This window comes from Pristiophorus japonicus, chromosome 6 (genome assembly GCF_044704955.1).
Source record: "Pristiophorus japonicus isolate sPriJap1 chromosome 6, sPriJap1.hap1, whole genome shotgun sequence".
Classification (NCBI taxonomy): Eukaryota; Metazoa; Chordata; class Chondrichthyes; family Pristiophoridae; genus Pristiophorus; species Pristiophorus japonicus.
In genome coordinates this window covers 67,582,291-67,598,844 of record NC_091982.1, presented here as the reverse complement: position 1 = coordinate 67,598,844, position 16,554 = coordinate 67,582,291, and the positions used below count along the sequence as shown (strand labels likewise).

At 47.4% G+C, this 16,554-nt stretch overlaps 1 long non-coding RNA gene across 1 annotated transcript; it reads left to right on the top strand.

The window, feature by feature from the left end:
• Positions 1–1,410: 1,410 nt before the first annotated feature.
• On the top strand, positions 1,411–12,992 carry LOC139265152 (uncharacterized). The gene is made up of 2 exons (XR_011593480.1): positions 1,411–1,632; positions 12,735–12,992. It is a non-coding gene; the product is annotated as an uncharacterized lncRNA (long non-coding RNA).
• The last annotated feature ends 3,562 nt before the right edge of the window (positions 12,993–16,554 follow it).

Here is a 16,554-nt window from a genome sequence, read left to right as displayed (position 1 = left end):
TAACACTGAAATCACTGACTCCACACAGTATGGTGTTGTAGTAACTGTTGTGACCTTAGTCCTTTATTGTGTAACTCCAGAGTGCCTCTTAGGTGTGGTGGGCAGCCTTTTATACTCTGTTTTGCAGGTATTTTCGGGTCTCCCACCACAGCGCCCCCTGTGGTGCACCATTGTAACTATACATTTAATGTAGCTGGACAATACATAACATCTCACTCACCCCACCCAAGTTCCAAAAGCACATTGTCGGAAACCTCAGCCTTGTTCGTCCTGATTGATTTGTGAGTGTGAGTCCATGACCATCCACTTCCCTCTTCCCCCCCATGTAAAGATTATGCTTGCGATCCGGTGCAAATATGTGGTATTTGCAGTCCTTACATGGGTGATGAAGTACACAAACATAACCTCCAATCGAAAGCAGGTACACATAGTCAGTACATTTGTATGGTACATATAGATGCATTGAAGAGTTATATCAAAAGGTTGCAGGTACACTGAACAGTTATTTAATCCCAGCTCCACTGGGTGAGGTATGGTGGCGGCATACTGCCCCTTTTTGCTCGAGGTAATGGGCTGCACTGAGACAGGGTATCGCAACTAGTGCGTTGCCTCTGTTCTCAGAAAATAGTTGCCTTTGCGGCTCATCTGCAGCCGCTGAACCATTGCATGAATCACATTAAATCAGAAATCGCATTAATCCATTCGTCATGTTAGTCACAGAACCCTTAACCCTTTTACTTGTGCATTGTGATATTAACTCTTTTCACCAATCATATCAATCATTTTAATCACAGTAATCATTTTAGCATCAAAATATTAATTCTTGTCATAAATCACGTCATCATACAAATCACAGTAATCATTTTGACTCACTGTTGCCCTTACAAAAGTCTCTTTGTGGGGACCGCCAATGGTGTAAGGCCTCTTTAAGACTCCCGGGTAGATTTCCCTTTTAAGACGCCATTTTGATTTTTCCATGAGGGCGCCGCCATTTTTGGTGCGCTGCTTGCCTTTCTCTGCAGAACTCTGCTGCCATGAGGCTCGCCGCCATCTTGAGCTCGCTGTACTGAAGCTGAAAACGTCACTATCCTCGATCACTCGCACCTCGGAGATCTGCCCGTACTTGGAGAGCACTTCTTCCAGGGCCTGCTCGTCTGTGTCGAGATTGAGACCGCCGATGAACAGCTTTCCTTCTTCGGACCCTTTTGCGAGGTTGGTTTGCTGGGTGTTTTCCCTGCTGGACTCTAGCCTGCTGCAGCCTAACGTTTCACTCTCGACTCTCTCTGTCTCTCTCTCGAGATCCACCACACTTCGACTGCACCCAGGAGCTGCAACGCACCGGCCCCCGCACCGCTGCATCCTCCGGAGCACCCCACGCAGCTGACCTTTTTGCCCGGGAGCCACCACACACACACACGTCCTCCGGAACCGACATCTGCCCGCGGGCTGACGGTGCCTGCTGGAGCAGTCTGTCGAAGCCCTTCTCTCTCCTCCAGCTCGGTCGGCGCTGCTGCTTGTGAACACGGGAGACAGCCGTCTGTGGAGGAATGATGTTTTCCCAGCTCCCACAGACCTTTCCCACCCACCTCCTGCCGAGTAGCGTCGGCCCATCGTCTGCAATGATCCACAAAGGTAAACCGTGCGTCTCGCCACCGTGAGATAATTGCACATCCGCTCTGCCAAGAACAGGTATCAGTTCCTTGGTGTAGGTGCGCAGCTTTGCCGTGACCGGGACCAGCTTGGGTCGTGCAGCTGGGTTGATCCACAGTTTATCAAAAGTTTCCTGACTCATCAACGACTGACCCGACCCCGTGTCTACTTCCATACTCACTGGGACTCCGTTAATCTTGACTTCCATAATAACTGGGGCCGAATCGCCGAATTGCGTTTGGACAAGTATACAGTCCAAACGCATTATCTTCTTTTACCTGCTCCTCGCCGGATAGTAGATCATCTACCATCTCCTCAGCCACATGGTGAGTCGTGTTTCTTTTACACATACGCTGAAGGTGGCGTTTCGTGTGGATCATCTGCTTGGTGCTGCAAGTCGAGGTCATAAATGCCTGTGGATAGTACCTGCCGGGTTCGAGACCATGTGGATCATCTGCTTAGTGCTGCAAGTCGAGGTCATAAATGCCCAGCTAATGTTGATGGCTTGCTGCAGGCTGGCTGTAGGTTCAGTGGATAGCAGCTTGTGAAGGGGACACTCATGGCCAATCTTCATAACAAAGACATCTCACAGCGCCTCGTCAAGGTGTGCGCCAAAATCGCATGGCGCCGTGAGTCTCCTGATGTCCGCAACAAATTTGGTGACATCCTGGCCCTCAGGTCTGCAGTGGTGATAGAATTTGTGCCTGGCCGTGAGGATGCTCTACTTCACTTTCAGTTGGTCACGAATGAGTTCAATCAGCTGCCCATATGACTTGTCCCTGGTGCTCGCGGGTGCCAGCAAATCCCTGACGAGAGAGTAAACCTCATCGCCACAACTGGACAGCAATATCGCCTTATGCTTCTCTCTCAGTGCGTTCGTGTCCATCATCAGGTCGTTTGCTATAAAGTAGTACTCGAGCCTTTCCGTAAAGTCATTACCCACTGTAAAATCCTTTAGCAAGCCCAGAGTAGCCATGGTTGCGTGACGCTCGTCTGTGTCCTCGTCGCCTATTTGTGATGTATGTAGCGCTCAAATCATTGACTCCGTGTTGTAGTAACTGCTGTGACCTTAGTCCTTTATTGTGCAACTCCAGAGTGCCTCTCAGGTGTGGTGAGCAGCCTTTTATACTCTGTCTTGCAGGTACTTTCGGGTCTCCCATCACAGCGCCCTCTGTAGCGCACCATTGTAACTAGACATTAAATGTACCTGGACAATGCATAACAATATACTTGTCCAGCCTCCCCTTAAATGCATCGATACTATTCGCTTCAACCACTCTCTGTGGCAGCGAGTTCCACATTCTCACCACTCTCTGGGTAAAGAAGCTTCTTCTGAATTCCCCATTGGATTTCTTGGTGACTATCTTATCATAGGCAGTCCCTCGATTTGAGGATGACTTACTTCCATATCAAAAAGTTCACAGGTGTTTCAATGAAGGACCTAATATTCCGTATCCTGAAGTAAGCCTTGACGGGTGGAAGATGCCTGTGCGGGGATTTTTTTATCGTGTGGTGGACGTTGCACACCAGCCATCACATGGGCTTGACAGAGCTGGGTCTTGGTCCAGTGGCAAGGATTAACCAAGACGACTGGAGACCTGATCTGCTGCACGGACCTAGTGCCCTCAGCTTTTCTGGGCTCCGAACTCATGCCTCTCCTGGGTCCCGATCACATCGCTCTGCAATCTCTCGCCACTCCTGCTGTACCTGCCCACGCTCCAATCACTGACCTGGACCTTGGTGACATCCCTTTTCACTGCTGTTGCTCTCCTGCTCCAGCACCTGCTGCTCCCTAGAGTGGTACGTTGCCACACTGCTCCTTCCGCTCCTTGGCCTGCTCCGATGGTGCTCGCCTGCTGGGCCAGACTATCTTATATTGATGGCCTCTAGTTATGTGCTTCCACATAAGTGGAAACACTCTCCCTGTATCCACTCTATCAAAACTTTTCATCATTTTAAAGACCTCTATTAGGTCACCCCTCAGCCTTCTTTTTTCAAGAGAAAAGAGACCCAGCCTGTTCATCCTTTCCTGATAGGTATAGCTTCACATTTCTGGTATCATCCTTGTCAATCTTCTCTGCACCCTCTCCAGTGCCTCTATATCCTTTTTATAATATGGCGACCAGAACTGCACGCAGTACTCCAAGTGTGGTCCAACCAAGGTTCGATACAGGTTGAGCATAACTTCCCGACTTTTCAATTCTATCGTTCTAGAAATAAACCCTAGTGCTTGGTTTGCTTTTTTATGGCCTTGCTAACCATGGGGCTCAGTGCTGGGACCCCAGCTATTTACAATATACATCAATGATTTATATGAAGGAATTGAGTGTAATATCTCCAAGTTTGCAGATGACACTAAACTGGGTGGCAGTGTGAGCTGTGAGGAGGATGCTAAGAGGCTGCAGGGTGACTTGGACAGGTTAGATGAGTGGTCAAATGCATGGCAGATGCAGTATAATGTGGATAAATGTGAGGTTTTTGGTGGCAAAAACATGAAGGCAGAATATTATCTGAATACGGCAGATTAGGAAAAGGGGAGGTGCAACGAGACCTGGGTGTCATGGTACATCAGTCATTGAAAGTTGACATGCAGGTACAGCAGGAGGTGAAGAAGACAAATGGCATGTTGGCCTTCATAGTTAGGGGATTTGAGTATAGGAGCAGGGAGGTCTTACTACAGTTGTGCAGGGCCTTGGTGAGGCCTCACCTGGAATATTCTGTTCAGTTTTGGTCTCCTAATCTGAGGAAGGACGTTCTTGCTATTGAGGGAGTGCAGCGGATGTTCACCAGACTGATTCCCGGGATGGCAGGACTGACATACAAGGAGAGGTTGGATCGACTGTGCCTGTATTCACTGGAGTTTAGAAGAATGAGAGGGGATCTCATAGAAACATACAAAATTCTGACGGGACTGGACAGGTTAGATGCAGGAAGAATGTTCCCGATGTTGGGGAAGTCCAGAACCAGTGGTCACAGTCTAAGGATAAGGGGTAAGCCATTTAGGACCGAGATGAGGAGAAACTTCTTCACTCAGAGAATTGTGAACCTGTGGAATTCTCTACCGCGGAGAGTTGTTGATGCCAGTTCGTTAAATATATTCAAGAGGGAGTTAGATATGGCCCGTATGGCTAAAGGGATCAAGGGGTATGGAGAGAAAGCAGGAAAGGGCTACTGAGGTGAATGATCAGCCATGATCTTATTGAATGGTGGTGCAGACTTGAAGGGTCGAATGGCCTACTCCTGCACCTATTTTCTATGTTTCTATGTTTCGTAACTTTTAGCGATTTGTGTATTTGTATCCGAGATCCCTTTGTTCCTCTACCCTACCCAGACTCATACCCTCCAAGTAATATGTGACTCCCTATTCTTCCTACCAAAATGTAATACTTCACATTTATCTGTGTTAAACTTCATTTGCCAACCAAATGCCCACTCTGCAAGTCCTCCTGTAATTTGTTGCAGTCCTCCTCCGTATTGACTATCCCCCAATTTGGTATCATCGGCAAATTTAGAAATTGTGTTTTTGATTCTAAAGTCTAAATCGTTAATATAAATTGTGAACAACAGTGGTCCCAGCACTAATCCTTGTGGAACACCACTCCTCACCTTCTGCCACTGTGAATAGCTACCCTTTACCCCCACTCTCTGCTTTCTGTCTTGAAGTCAGCTAGCGATCCATTCTGCTACTTGTCCCCAGACTCCACATTCTCTGACCTTGTTCATCAGTCTATTATGGGGTACCTTATCGAAGGCCTTTTGAAAATCTAGCACTTACATCTTTTTCTAATGAATTATGAAATATGTGTAGTAATGCCTCTGATATCTCTTCCATAGATTTGTTTTAAAATGCGTGGATTCAATCCATCCGGATCAGGGGTTTTATCATCTTTGAATTTGATTAGTTTATTTAATAAATCCCCTCTTTATTTTAAATACACTTATCTCATTACTAATCTCACCATCCAATGTCATGTCCACCTGTTCTCTCTCCTAGTAAATAGGAAAATAATTTTTTTATATTTCTGCCATCTCTTCTCTCCTAATCTTTTTGTATTCTCCCATATCATGCACTCCCCTTGCTGTCTATGTATTTAATGAATGCCTCTTTCCTTGCCCACAATTGTTCCTTATGGCTTTATTCATCTATGGAGTCTCATTCGTGTTTAGTTTGTTCTTTCCTTTCAGTGGAATGTATTGTTCCTGCACTCTTTTGAACACCTTTTAAATGTTCCCCTTTTCTGTTCTACATCGTTTTGTTTGCCAATATCGTTGCCCATTTTATTTTCCCAAGTTCTATTCTCAGCCCCTCAAAATCAGCTTTTCTCCAATCTATTAGCCTGGTCTTCATCATACTTGCGTCCTTCTCGATTATTATTTTAAAGCACATTGTATTATAATCACTATTGCCTAGGTGTTCCCCTACTTTTACTTTTCTTATGTGCTCTGGTTCATTCCCCATTACTAGATCCAATAACCAATCCAACCTTGTTGGGCTTTTTATATATTGGGTTCGAAAGGAGTCCTGTACACACTGTAGGAACTCCATTCTCTTATCCCCTTTACCTACCTCTTCTATCCAATTAATATCGGGGTAGTTGAAGTCCCCCATGATTATTATTCTATGTTTTTTACTCATTTCCCTAATTTGTCTTCATATTTCTTCCTCCACCTCCCTTCCACCGTTGGGTGGTCTGTAGACTACATCTATTAGTGTGATTGATCCTTTATTATCTTTTGTTTCTATCCATATGGATTTTATTTTTGTCTTGCTGATAGCTGCATCACATTTTTCTCCTGCCATTATGTTATAAGTACAGCTGGACCACCTCTCCTTTTCCCACTCTATCTTTTCTAAATATGTTATACCCTGTAATTCCCAGTCCTGATTTTTCTGTAGCCATGTCTCAGTAATCACTATTATGTCTGGTTCCTCGCAATGCATGATTGCCTCCAGCTCCCCTGTTTTATTACGGACGCTGTGTGCATTGCTCTACAGTCAGTTTAACGCATTTTTAATAGAATTTCCTCTCACTTTATGTTTAACCATCTTTTTAGACTCCTGTTCTATAACTCTATTTGCTCCCATACTATCAACTATCAGTGCCCTCCCTTACTTTATTCTTCCCTGTGCTCTCTTTTCCTGTTTTGTTTATAGTAAGGCTAGTTAGGTTTTGCGTAGATCCCTCCCCTCACCTTACCAGTTTAAAGCCTTTGCCATCTCCTTATTTACCTTTTCTGCTAGGACACGGGTCCCATCCTGGTTCAGGTGGAGCCCGTCCCATTGGTACAGCTTCTTCCTGTCCCAGAACTGGTGCCAGTGTCCCATGAAAAGGAAGCCCTTTTTCCCACACAAGCCCTATAGCCACGTATTAATTCTCCTGATCCGTCTGCTTCTGTGTCAATTTGCATGTGGCTCGGGCAATAATCCAGAGATTATTACCCTCAAGGTCCTGCTTTTTAATTAGAGCCTAATTCCTGATACTCCTTCAGCAGGACCGCCTTCCTGTTCCTGCCTAAGTCATTCATTCTAACATGGACCCCCTCCCTTTCCACGTGCCTCTCCAGCCACCGTGAGATATCCTTTACCCTGGCCCCTGTCTGAGCCGGAGAGATTTGAGATGGAGACATCTTCTGCAGACGAGTTTGCTCGGGACAGTCTCTCTGTCCACAAACTCTCACATACTGCAGCCCAGACACACCACCTGCCCTGCTATATCTTAGTCTAACCTTGTTTTATTTATTTACTTAGTATTTATTCACTGATTATTAATAGTTATATTAATTAAATTAACTAGTTCAGCTATAAGTTCAATACAGTACTTTATCGTTTCCCATACCTAAAGAGAGAAAAAAAAATCTTGGGGCCGAAATTGGTGAAGGCCAAGGGCCACCCAAAGGACCGCCGATGGCCGCCGAGAAACCTGACGGTATTCTGGGCAGGAGTTTCAGCAACAAGGTCCTTGAAAGGGCGTCTGGCGGCAAAAGAGGGACTTAAGCTGTCAATCTGGGCGGCAGCGGACGGGAATTCCCAATCTTGGCGACAGAGGCGCTTGCCGCCCAAGTGCCGCCGAGAGTGGAGTCGGGCCTATGGAGGGTCGAGGAGCTGAAAAGCAAAATCAATGCAAAAAAAAAGGGACCCCAGGCAGGTAAGTCGCTGTAAGAAAACTAAAAAAAAATGTTCTCAGATTTTTTTTGCATGTCTTCATACCAATCGTCGGGGACAGACCGGCCTCCATGCAGCAATCCTTACCCGTTCTGGCACTGACTGCCGCCCGCACCAATCTGGCATTTCGGACAGGAGGTCACTTGAGCCATTTGGGGGCCCGCTGACATCAGTGGGCAGTTCCCGGCGGCTCTCCACTCCCACCCGCTGCTGCCCAAGTGCAAACTGGCACAGAGCGGAACCGGAAGAGGAATGTTGGTGGCAGTGGACGGTAAGACCATCAATTTCGGCCCCCTTAATACTCACCAACCAATCACCTACCTGCTGTCCTTGTTTTGTTTGCAAATCATCAAAGGTTCCACCGCCTCTGATTCCTCCTCCAATTAGGTCCTTCGCCTCTTCTCCCAATTCCCACTCTTTCCAAATTCCCAAATAAACCACCCTGTTTAAGTGCACTCTGGTTAGAGACACTCTGGGGAAGAAATTCCCCAGCGCACCGTTTGTGGGCGTTTACCCAATCGGGGACAGACTTCCTTTCCCCGGCACGCAAGTTCTGCCCCGACCGCGAAATTCTGGTCACTGTCCCTCACAGGAAGTGGAGGGCAATGTCGCGAGCTCCACTTCCTGTTGGGGCGGTATCTGGGGCGCTATTCATAGAAATTTATGACAAAGGAGGCCATTGCAGCCCATCGTGTCCATGCCGGCCGACCAAGAGCTACTCAGCCTAATCCCACTTTCCAGTTCTAGGTCCGTAGCCCTGTGTGTTACGGCACTTCAAGTGCACATCCAGGTACTTTTTAAACATGGTGAGGGTTTCTGCCTCTACCACCCCTTCAGGCAGTGAGTTCCAGACCCCCACCACCCTCAGGGTGAAGAAATTTCCCTTCATATCTCCTTTAAACCTCCCCCCAATTACTTTAAATCTATGCCCCCTGGTTGTTGACCCCTCTGCCAAGGGAAACAGGTTCTTCCTATCCACTCTATCGAGGCCCTTCATAATACACCTCAATCAGGTCTCCCCTCAGCCTTCTCTGTTCCACAGAAAACAGACCCAGCCTATCCAATCTTTCCTCATAGCCAAAATTCTCCAGTCCAGGTAACATTCTTGTAATCTCTGCACCCTTCCCAGTGCAATCACATCCTTCCTGTAATGCGGTGACCAGAACTGCACGCAGTACTCCAGCTGTTTTATACATTTCAAGCACAACTTCCCTGCTTTTGTATTCTGTGTCTCGACTAATCAAGGCAAGTATTCTATATGCCTTCTTAACCACCTTATCTACCTGGCCTGCTACCTTTAGGAATCTATGGACCTGCACTCCAAGGTCCCTTTGTTCCTCTACACTTTTCAGTGTCGTACCAGTTATGTGTATTCCCTTGCCTTGTTCGACCTCCCTAAATGCATGACCTCACACTTATCTGGATTGAATTCCATTTGCCACTGTTATGCCCACCTGACCAGTTCATTGATATCTTCCTGCAGTCTACAGCTTTCTTCTTCATTATCAACCACACAGCCTATTTTAGTGTCATCTGCAAACGTCTTAATCTTACCCCTAACATTCAAGTCCATGTCAATGCTATATACCACAAAAAGCAAGGGACCCAGTACTGAGCCATGCGGAACCCCACTGGATACAGCCTTCCAGTCACAAAAACACTCATCAACCATTACCCTTTGCTTCCTGCCTCTGAGCCAATTTTGGATCCAACTTGCCACTTTGCCCTGGATCCCATGGGCTTTTACTTTCGTGACCAGTCTGCCATGTGGAACCTTATTGAAAGCCTTGCTAAAGTCCATATACACTACATCATATGCACTGCCCTCTCGACCCGCCTGGTTACCTCCTCGAAAAATGCGATCAAGTTAGTCAGACACGACCTTCTCTTAACAAATCTGTGCTGACTATCCTTGATTAATCGATGTCTTTCCAAATGAAGATTTTTTCCAATTATTTTCCCACCACCAAGGTTCGGCTGACAGGCCTGTAATTACTTGGCCTATCCCTTTCTCCCTTCTTAAACAAAGGTACCACATAAGCAGTTCTTCAATCCTCTGGCACCACACCTGTAGCCAGAGAGGACGGGAAAATGATAGTCAGAGCCTCTGCTATTTCCTTTTTTGCTTCTATTAACAGCCTGGGATACAATTCATCTGGGCCTGGGGATTTATCCACTTTCAAAGCTGTCAAGCACCTTAATACTTCCTCTCTCACTGTTTATCTTGTCTATAACATTTCACACTCCTCCTCCCTCAGTGCAAATTCTGCATCGCCCCTCTCTTTTGTGAAAATGATGCAAAGTTTTCATTAAGAATCATACCCACATCTTCTGCCTCCACACACAGATTTCCTTTATGGTCTCTAATAGGCCTCACTTTCTTTAGTGATCCTCTTGCTCCGAATGTATTTATAAAACATCTTTGGGGTTTCCCTGATTTTACTTGCCAACATTCTTTCATGCTCTCTCTTTGCTTTCTTGACATCTTTTTTAATTGCACCCCTGCACTTATACTCCTCTGGAGTTTCTGCAATATTGAGCCCTCGATATCTGTTATAAGCCTCCCTTTTTTCTTTATCTTACCCTGTATGTCCCTTGACATCCAGGGGGCTCTAGATTTGTTAGCCCTATCTTTTTACTTTAAGGGAACATACTTGCTCTGTACCCTCGGGATCTCCTCCTTGAATGCCTCCCCCTGCTCTGAGACTGATTTACCATCAAATAGCTATTTCCAGTCCACTTTGACCAAATCCCATCTCAGCTCAGCAAAATTGGCTTTACCCCAATTGAGAATGTTTTTTGCTGGTCCACCTTTGTCCTTTTCCATAACTACCCTAAAACTTACTGAATTATGATCACTAGCACCAAATTGTTCTCCCACTGATACCCCTTCCACTTGCCCCTCTTCATTCACCAAAACCAAGTCCAGAACTGCCCCCTCCCATGTTGGACTTGTTACATACTGGATAAAAAGGTTCTCCTGAATGCATTTTAGGAATTCCGCATCCTCTGTACCATTCACACTACATTTTTCCCAGCTAATATTGGGGTAGGTGAAATTCCCCACTATTACAGCTCTATAGTTTTTGCACTTTACAGCAATGTGCCCACATATTTGTTCTATCTCCCTCTAACTGTTTGGGGGTCCATTGTATGCTCCCAGTAGTGTGATCGTCCCTTTTTTGTTCTTCAATTCAACCCATATGGCCTCGTTTGATGGCCTCTCTAACATATCATCCCTCCTCACAGCTGTAATTATTATTTTTTTTTTAAATCGATGCTGCGCCCCCCACCTCCTTTTTACCCCCTCTCTATCCCATCTGAAAACCCTGTAACCAGGAATGTTGAGCTGCCATACCTGCCCTTCGTTCAGCCATGTCTCAGTAATAGCTATAATATCATACTCCCAAGTGGCTATCAGTGCTCTCAGCTCATCTGCCTTATTCCCTAAACTTCTTGCATTGAAGTATATACCATTTAATGGTACCAAACCCATTCGAATTTTCTGTTTTCCAATTCCAGCTTGGCTTCTCTCCCCACTCAATCAATTCTCCGGTTCCCTACCCCTGCCAAGCCCCTCCCCAACAGCACTAGCAAACGCTCCTGTGAGGATACTGGTCCCGGCTCTGTTGAGGTGCAACACGTCCGGCTTGTACAGGTCCCACCTCCCCCAGAAGTGGTCCCAATGCCTCAGGAATCTAAAGGCCTCCCTCCTGCACCATCCCTCCAGCCACACATTCATCTGCTCTATCCTCCTATTTCTGTACTCACTAGCTCGTGGCTCCGGGAGTAATCCGGAGATTACTACCTTTGAGGTCCTGCTTTTTAATCTCTCTCCTAGCTCCCTAAACTCTGCCTGCAGGACCTCATCCCTCTTTCTACCTATGTCATTGGTCCCGATATGGACCATGACCTCTGGCTGTTCACCCTCTCCCCCAGACTGCCCTACAGCCGCTCAGTGACATCCTTGACCCTGGCAGCAGGGAGGCAACATACCATCCTGGAGTCACGTCTGCCTGAAGTGTAGTCACTGTTGTAATGTAGCGAAATGAGGCAGCCAATCAATATACAGTAAAATCCCAGAAACTGCAATGCGATCAATGTCCAGATAATCTGCTCTTTAGCATGTTGTTTGAGGGATAAATATTGGCCAGGACACCGGGGATAACTCCCCTGCTCTTCTATGAATAGTGCCATGAAATCTTTTACATCCACCTGAGAGAGCAAACGGAGCCTCGGTTTAACAACTCGTCCGACAGACGGCCCCTCCGACAGTGCAACGCTCCCTCAGTACTGCCCCTCCGACAGTGCAACGCTCTCTCAGCACTGCACAGATACATCATCATCATCATAGGCAGTCCCTTGAAATCGAGGAAGACTTGCTTCCACTCTAAAAGTGAGTTCTCAGGTGACTGAGCAGTCCAATATGGGAATTACAGTCCCTGTCACAGGGAGGAAAGGGTGGACGGGGAGTCTGGTTTGCTGCACGCTCCTTCTGCTACCTGCGCTTGATTTCTGCATGCTCTCGGTGCTCAGCGCCCTCCCGGATGCACTTCCTCCACTTAGGGTGGTCTTTGGCCAGGGACTCCCAGGTGCCGGTGGGGATGTTGCATTTTATCAGGGAGGCTTTGACGGTGTCCTTGTAATGTTTTGTTTGCCCACCTTGGGCACGCTTGCTGCGTAGGAGTTCCAAGTTGAGCACTTGTTTTGGGAGTCTTGTGTCTCTTGTTTATCACTAGGCTGGTGTCAAAATTTCTGAATGGATTATAAGGAGTGTGCCAATATTTTTTAGCGGACCTAACAAAGCTTGAAGAACATTTTCCTAATGACATCACTATATATTGGTTTTTAGTGATACAAGAGAAAGAGAAATTGAAGCTCGAGTCCAGTAAATGGAAATGTGTTTTCATTCATTCCATAGATTAAAGCAGAGAAGCAAAAGCAAAACACTGCGGATGCTGGAACTCAAATAAAAACAGAACATGCCGGAAACTCTCAGCAGGTCAGGCAGCACCTGTGGGAAGAAACAGAGTTAGCGATTGTGGTCGAAACCTTTCGTCTGACTTGGAAGATGTTCGAGGTTTAAAAGTTTGTCAGCAAGAGGATAAGTGTACATCTCACACAACATGACTCAGAAAGTCAGAAAGATCTTAATAAATCAAACATTTTTATTTTTAAATGGTGAGAGATTGGGAAATGTAGAGAGAGAGACCTGGGTGTCCTTGTACAGGGATCACTGAAAGTTAACCTGCAGGTACAGCAAGCTATGTGGAAGGCCTTTATTACAAGAGGATTTGAGTATAGGAGTAAAGACATCTTACAGCAATTATATAGGGCCCTGGTGAGATCGCACTTGGAGTATTGTGTACAGTTTGGGTCTCCTTACCTAAGGAAGGATATACTTGCTGTAGAGGGAGTGCAACGAAGGTTCACCAGACTGATTCCTGGGATAGAGGGATTGTCCTATGAGGAGAGATTGAGTAGACTGGACCTATATTCTCTAGAGTTTAGAAGAATGAGGTGATCGGATTGAAACATACAAAATTCTTACAGGGCTTGAGAGGGTAGATGCAGGGAGGATGTTTCCCCCGGGCTGGGGAGTCTAGAACCAGGGATCACAGTCTCAGGATAAGGGGTCGGCCATTTAGGACTGGGATGAGGAGGAATTTCTTCGCTCAGAGGGTGGTGAATCTTTGGAATTCTCTGCCTCAGTGGGCTGTGGATGCTGAATTGTTGAGTACATTCCAGACGGAGATGGATAGATTTTTAGATATTAAGAGAATTAAATGACATGGAGATAGTGCGGGAAAGTGGAGTTGAGACCGATGATCAGCCATGATCTTATTGAATGGTGGAGCAGGCTCGAGGGGCTCCTAAATCTTACCTTTTTATGGGGCGAATTTTCGGGCCCTCTGCGCTCTGTTTTCCGCCACAGAGCGGCGGCAATGGCGGGGGTGAGGTGTTCTGGGCGGGCGGTCAGCCTCCAGCGCCCCGCGGCGATCCTCGGGCCTGGTTTAGCGGCGGCGCGGAGCAGCACCTCCCGGAAGAGCTGCACCCCGGTGTGCAACGCCCCTGGTCGCGACACCGGCACGAATTTGTGCTCCTGCCCGACCCGGCCGCACCACAGGACGCCCCGCACTGACCGTCCGGGAAATCAGGGCTGTCCCACCGTCCAGTCGGTGGACTGGTGAGTGATGGACTCCTGAGGTAAGTGCGATTGTTTGTTCTTTTAATGTTTTTAGCGATTTGTGTTGTGATGGCGTGGGTAATGTTTTGGGAATGTGGTATTTTTTAAGGTTCCCCCCCCTCCCCCTCCCTAGGCTTCTCTGGGAGCGCTCCCAGCCCGGCTCTTTAGCTCGGGAGTTTCCCGCGGTAATGCCCCATGAGGGGTGTACAGCGCCTCCCTTAGCGCTGCGTCCCCTGACTCAGGGCCCAGCTGCCCAAACTTACCGACTGAGGCGCAAACTGTTCCCGGGCGCTAACTTTCCCGCCGCCGCTATTACTGCCCAAAATCATCAACGCCAAAAATCCAGCCCTACGTTCTTAACAAAGGTTTAAAAAATAACATTCCAAAAAAAGCTGGCTGTGTCTTCAAATGAATGGCAGCAATTTGTGGTAAGGGAAGAAAGAGATTAGCAAACGGCAATTGCAATAGGTGAATGGGCGATGAGTAATTTCAGATCGAATTACCTGAATTTATGTTGGAGAAATACAAGGTTCTAATTATAGGCTGTATTAATTAGTTTGAATTAAAGCATAATGAGGTTGGGGACCTTTGAACACTGGGTGGTAAATACATGGAGCTAATGAAGGATTGCTTCTGATGGAGTGAAAGAGGGAATGGAACGAGGCTGTGCCTGATTTCACGGTGGGCCCAAGCTGTTCGCAACATTCAGGGCACTGGGAATCAACTCGAACAGCTGCGACGGTGATGTCATTACACTTGGTAGTGCAGCAAGGGCAAGAGCAAGGGGAAAAATCCGATCAATAGATCAAATGTTGGAGAGCTGAGCCTGGATATTGGTGGGCAAGCACTTGCATGATATACCTCAGCGCAACAATTACATGAAGGGTTTATTCATTTAAAATAAACGGGCTGAAGTTTTCACCGAAATAACAGACGGCGTGTTTTAGCATGTCCCAAGTGTTTGTATGCTACCATTACCAGCAGGATTGGGTAGAGAGCCTTCAGCTCAGTGCTACAATCCCTGTCTCGGAGTCACAAGTTGCCAGGTTCGAACCCCCATTCCAGACAATCCCAGTGAGTGGAGATCGCAGCCCTGGCACTGGTCAGTATCCGTGGCTCAGTGAGCAGCACACTCGCCTCTGAGTCAGAAGATTGTGGGATCAAGTTCCAATCCAGAGACTTGAGCACATAATCTAGGCTGACACTCCCAGTGCAGTGCTGAGGGAGTGCTGCACTGTCAGAGATGCTGCGTTCAGGTGAGACGTTAAACCGAGGCCCCGTCCGATCTCTTAGGTGGATGTGAAAGATCCCATGGCACTATTTGGAAGAAGAGCAGGGGAGTTATCCCTGGTGGGGCCAATATTTATCCCTCAACCAACATCACTGAATAAACTGATTCTTTGGTCTATCACATTGCTGCTTGTGGGGGCTTGCTGTGCGCTGCTTGTCTCTGCTGCATTTTCCACATTACAACAGTGACTACACTTGTAAAGTACTTCATTGGCTGTAAAGCGCTTTGGGATGTCTGGTGGTGGTGCAAGGTGCTATATAAATACAAGTCTTTCTTTTCTTTCTCTGAATTCTGGGATGACATCCAATGGGAGCAGTGCACTACGGAAGTCCTGCCCCCTCACAAGAAGTGGAGTGCAATGTCATGCGCACTTCTTCCTGTTGTGGCGGTAACCGGAGCGCTACGCAGGTGGGATCAGCAGCGCTACGTGGCCTCACCGCATATCGCTGATATGTTTCAATGCCCCTCCCTTTCTGTTAAAGGGGAGGGGCCGCTGCGCACTCTGCCAGGCTTTTGACGGCCTCCACTGGCCCACTGGCCCACCGGGGCTGTGAGGTGCCGTGTCCATTGTCCGGCACCGAGACAGAGCACCGGGCTGCACGATGGTGGCCACGACCACACCGCTGAGCCGCAATACGGGCCGACCGGGGAGTTGGCCAAAATGGCGGCGGGTGGCGCAGCGCACCTCCCATTTAATTTCCTCCCCAGGAGCGGAGGTCGGCCCAGATCGCGGCCTGCGAGGTTGGCCCTGACACCGCTCACAGCGGCCTTCTGGGCCGCTGGACACGTTCAGCTGCGAGGCGGTAACGGTGATGACATCATCGATGGTTGCGTGGCAGCCCGGGGCGCGGTGCCACTGTGTTTGCGTCTCCGCGAACTCTTGCGCAACTTCACAGGAGCCCATAGCACCTCCCCTCACCCCATGCAGAAACAGGTTCGCGCCCCATTAGCGACCCCCGTCAACGCTAACAGGAGGTGCACAACTGAGGAATTTCGTCCCCTTAATGTCAGCAAAGTAAATAAAAATAAGACAAAGATTGAGGAAATGTGTAAAGCAAATCAAAGCACAATCAAATCTGTTGAAAATTAATTGTGAAAGAACTGAGGAACATTGGAAAAACAACAAAGAACAAAAAGGATTTTATGGGTGTGTTTTTAGACAAATAAATACGAAAAGAGGAAGTGGTGTTCAGTAACAATGAGAGGGGCACGCAGAGAATGGACTATAACAACGTTACACAAACATTAAAATATTTTTATTAC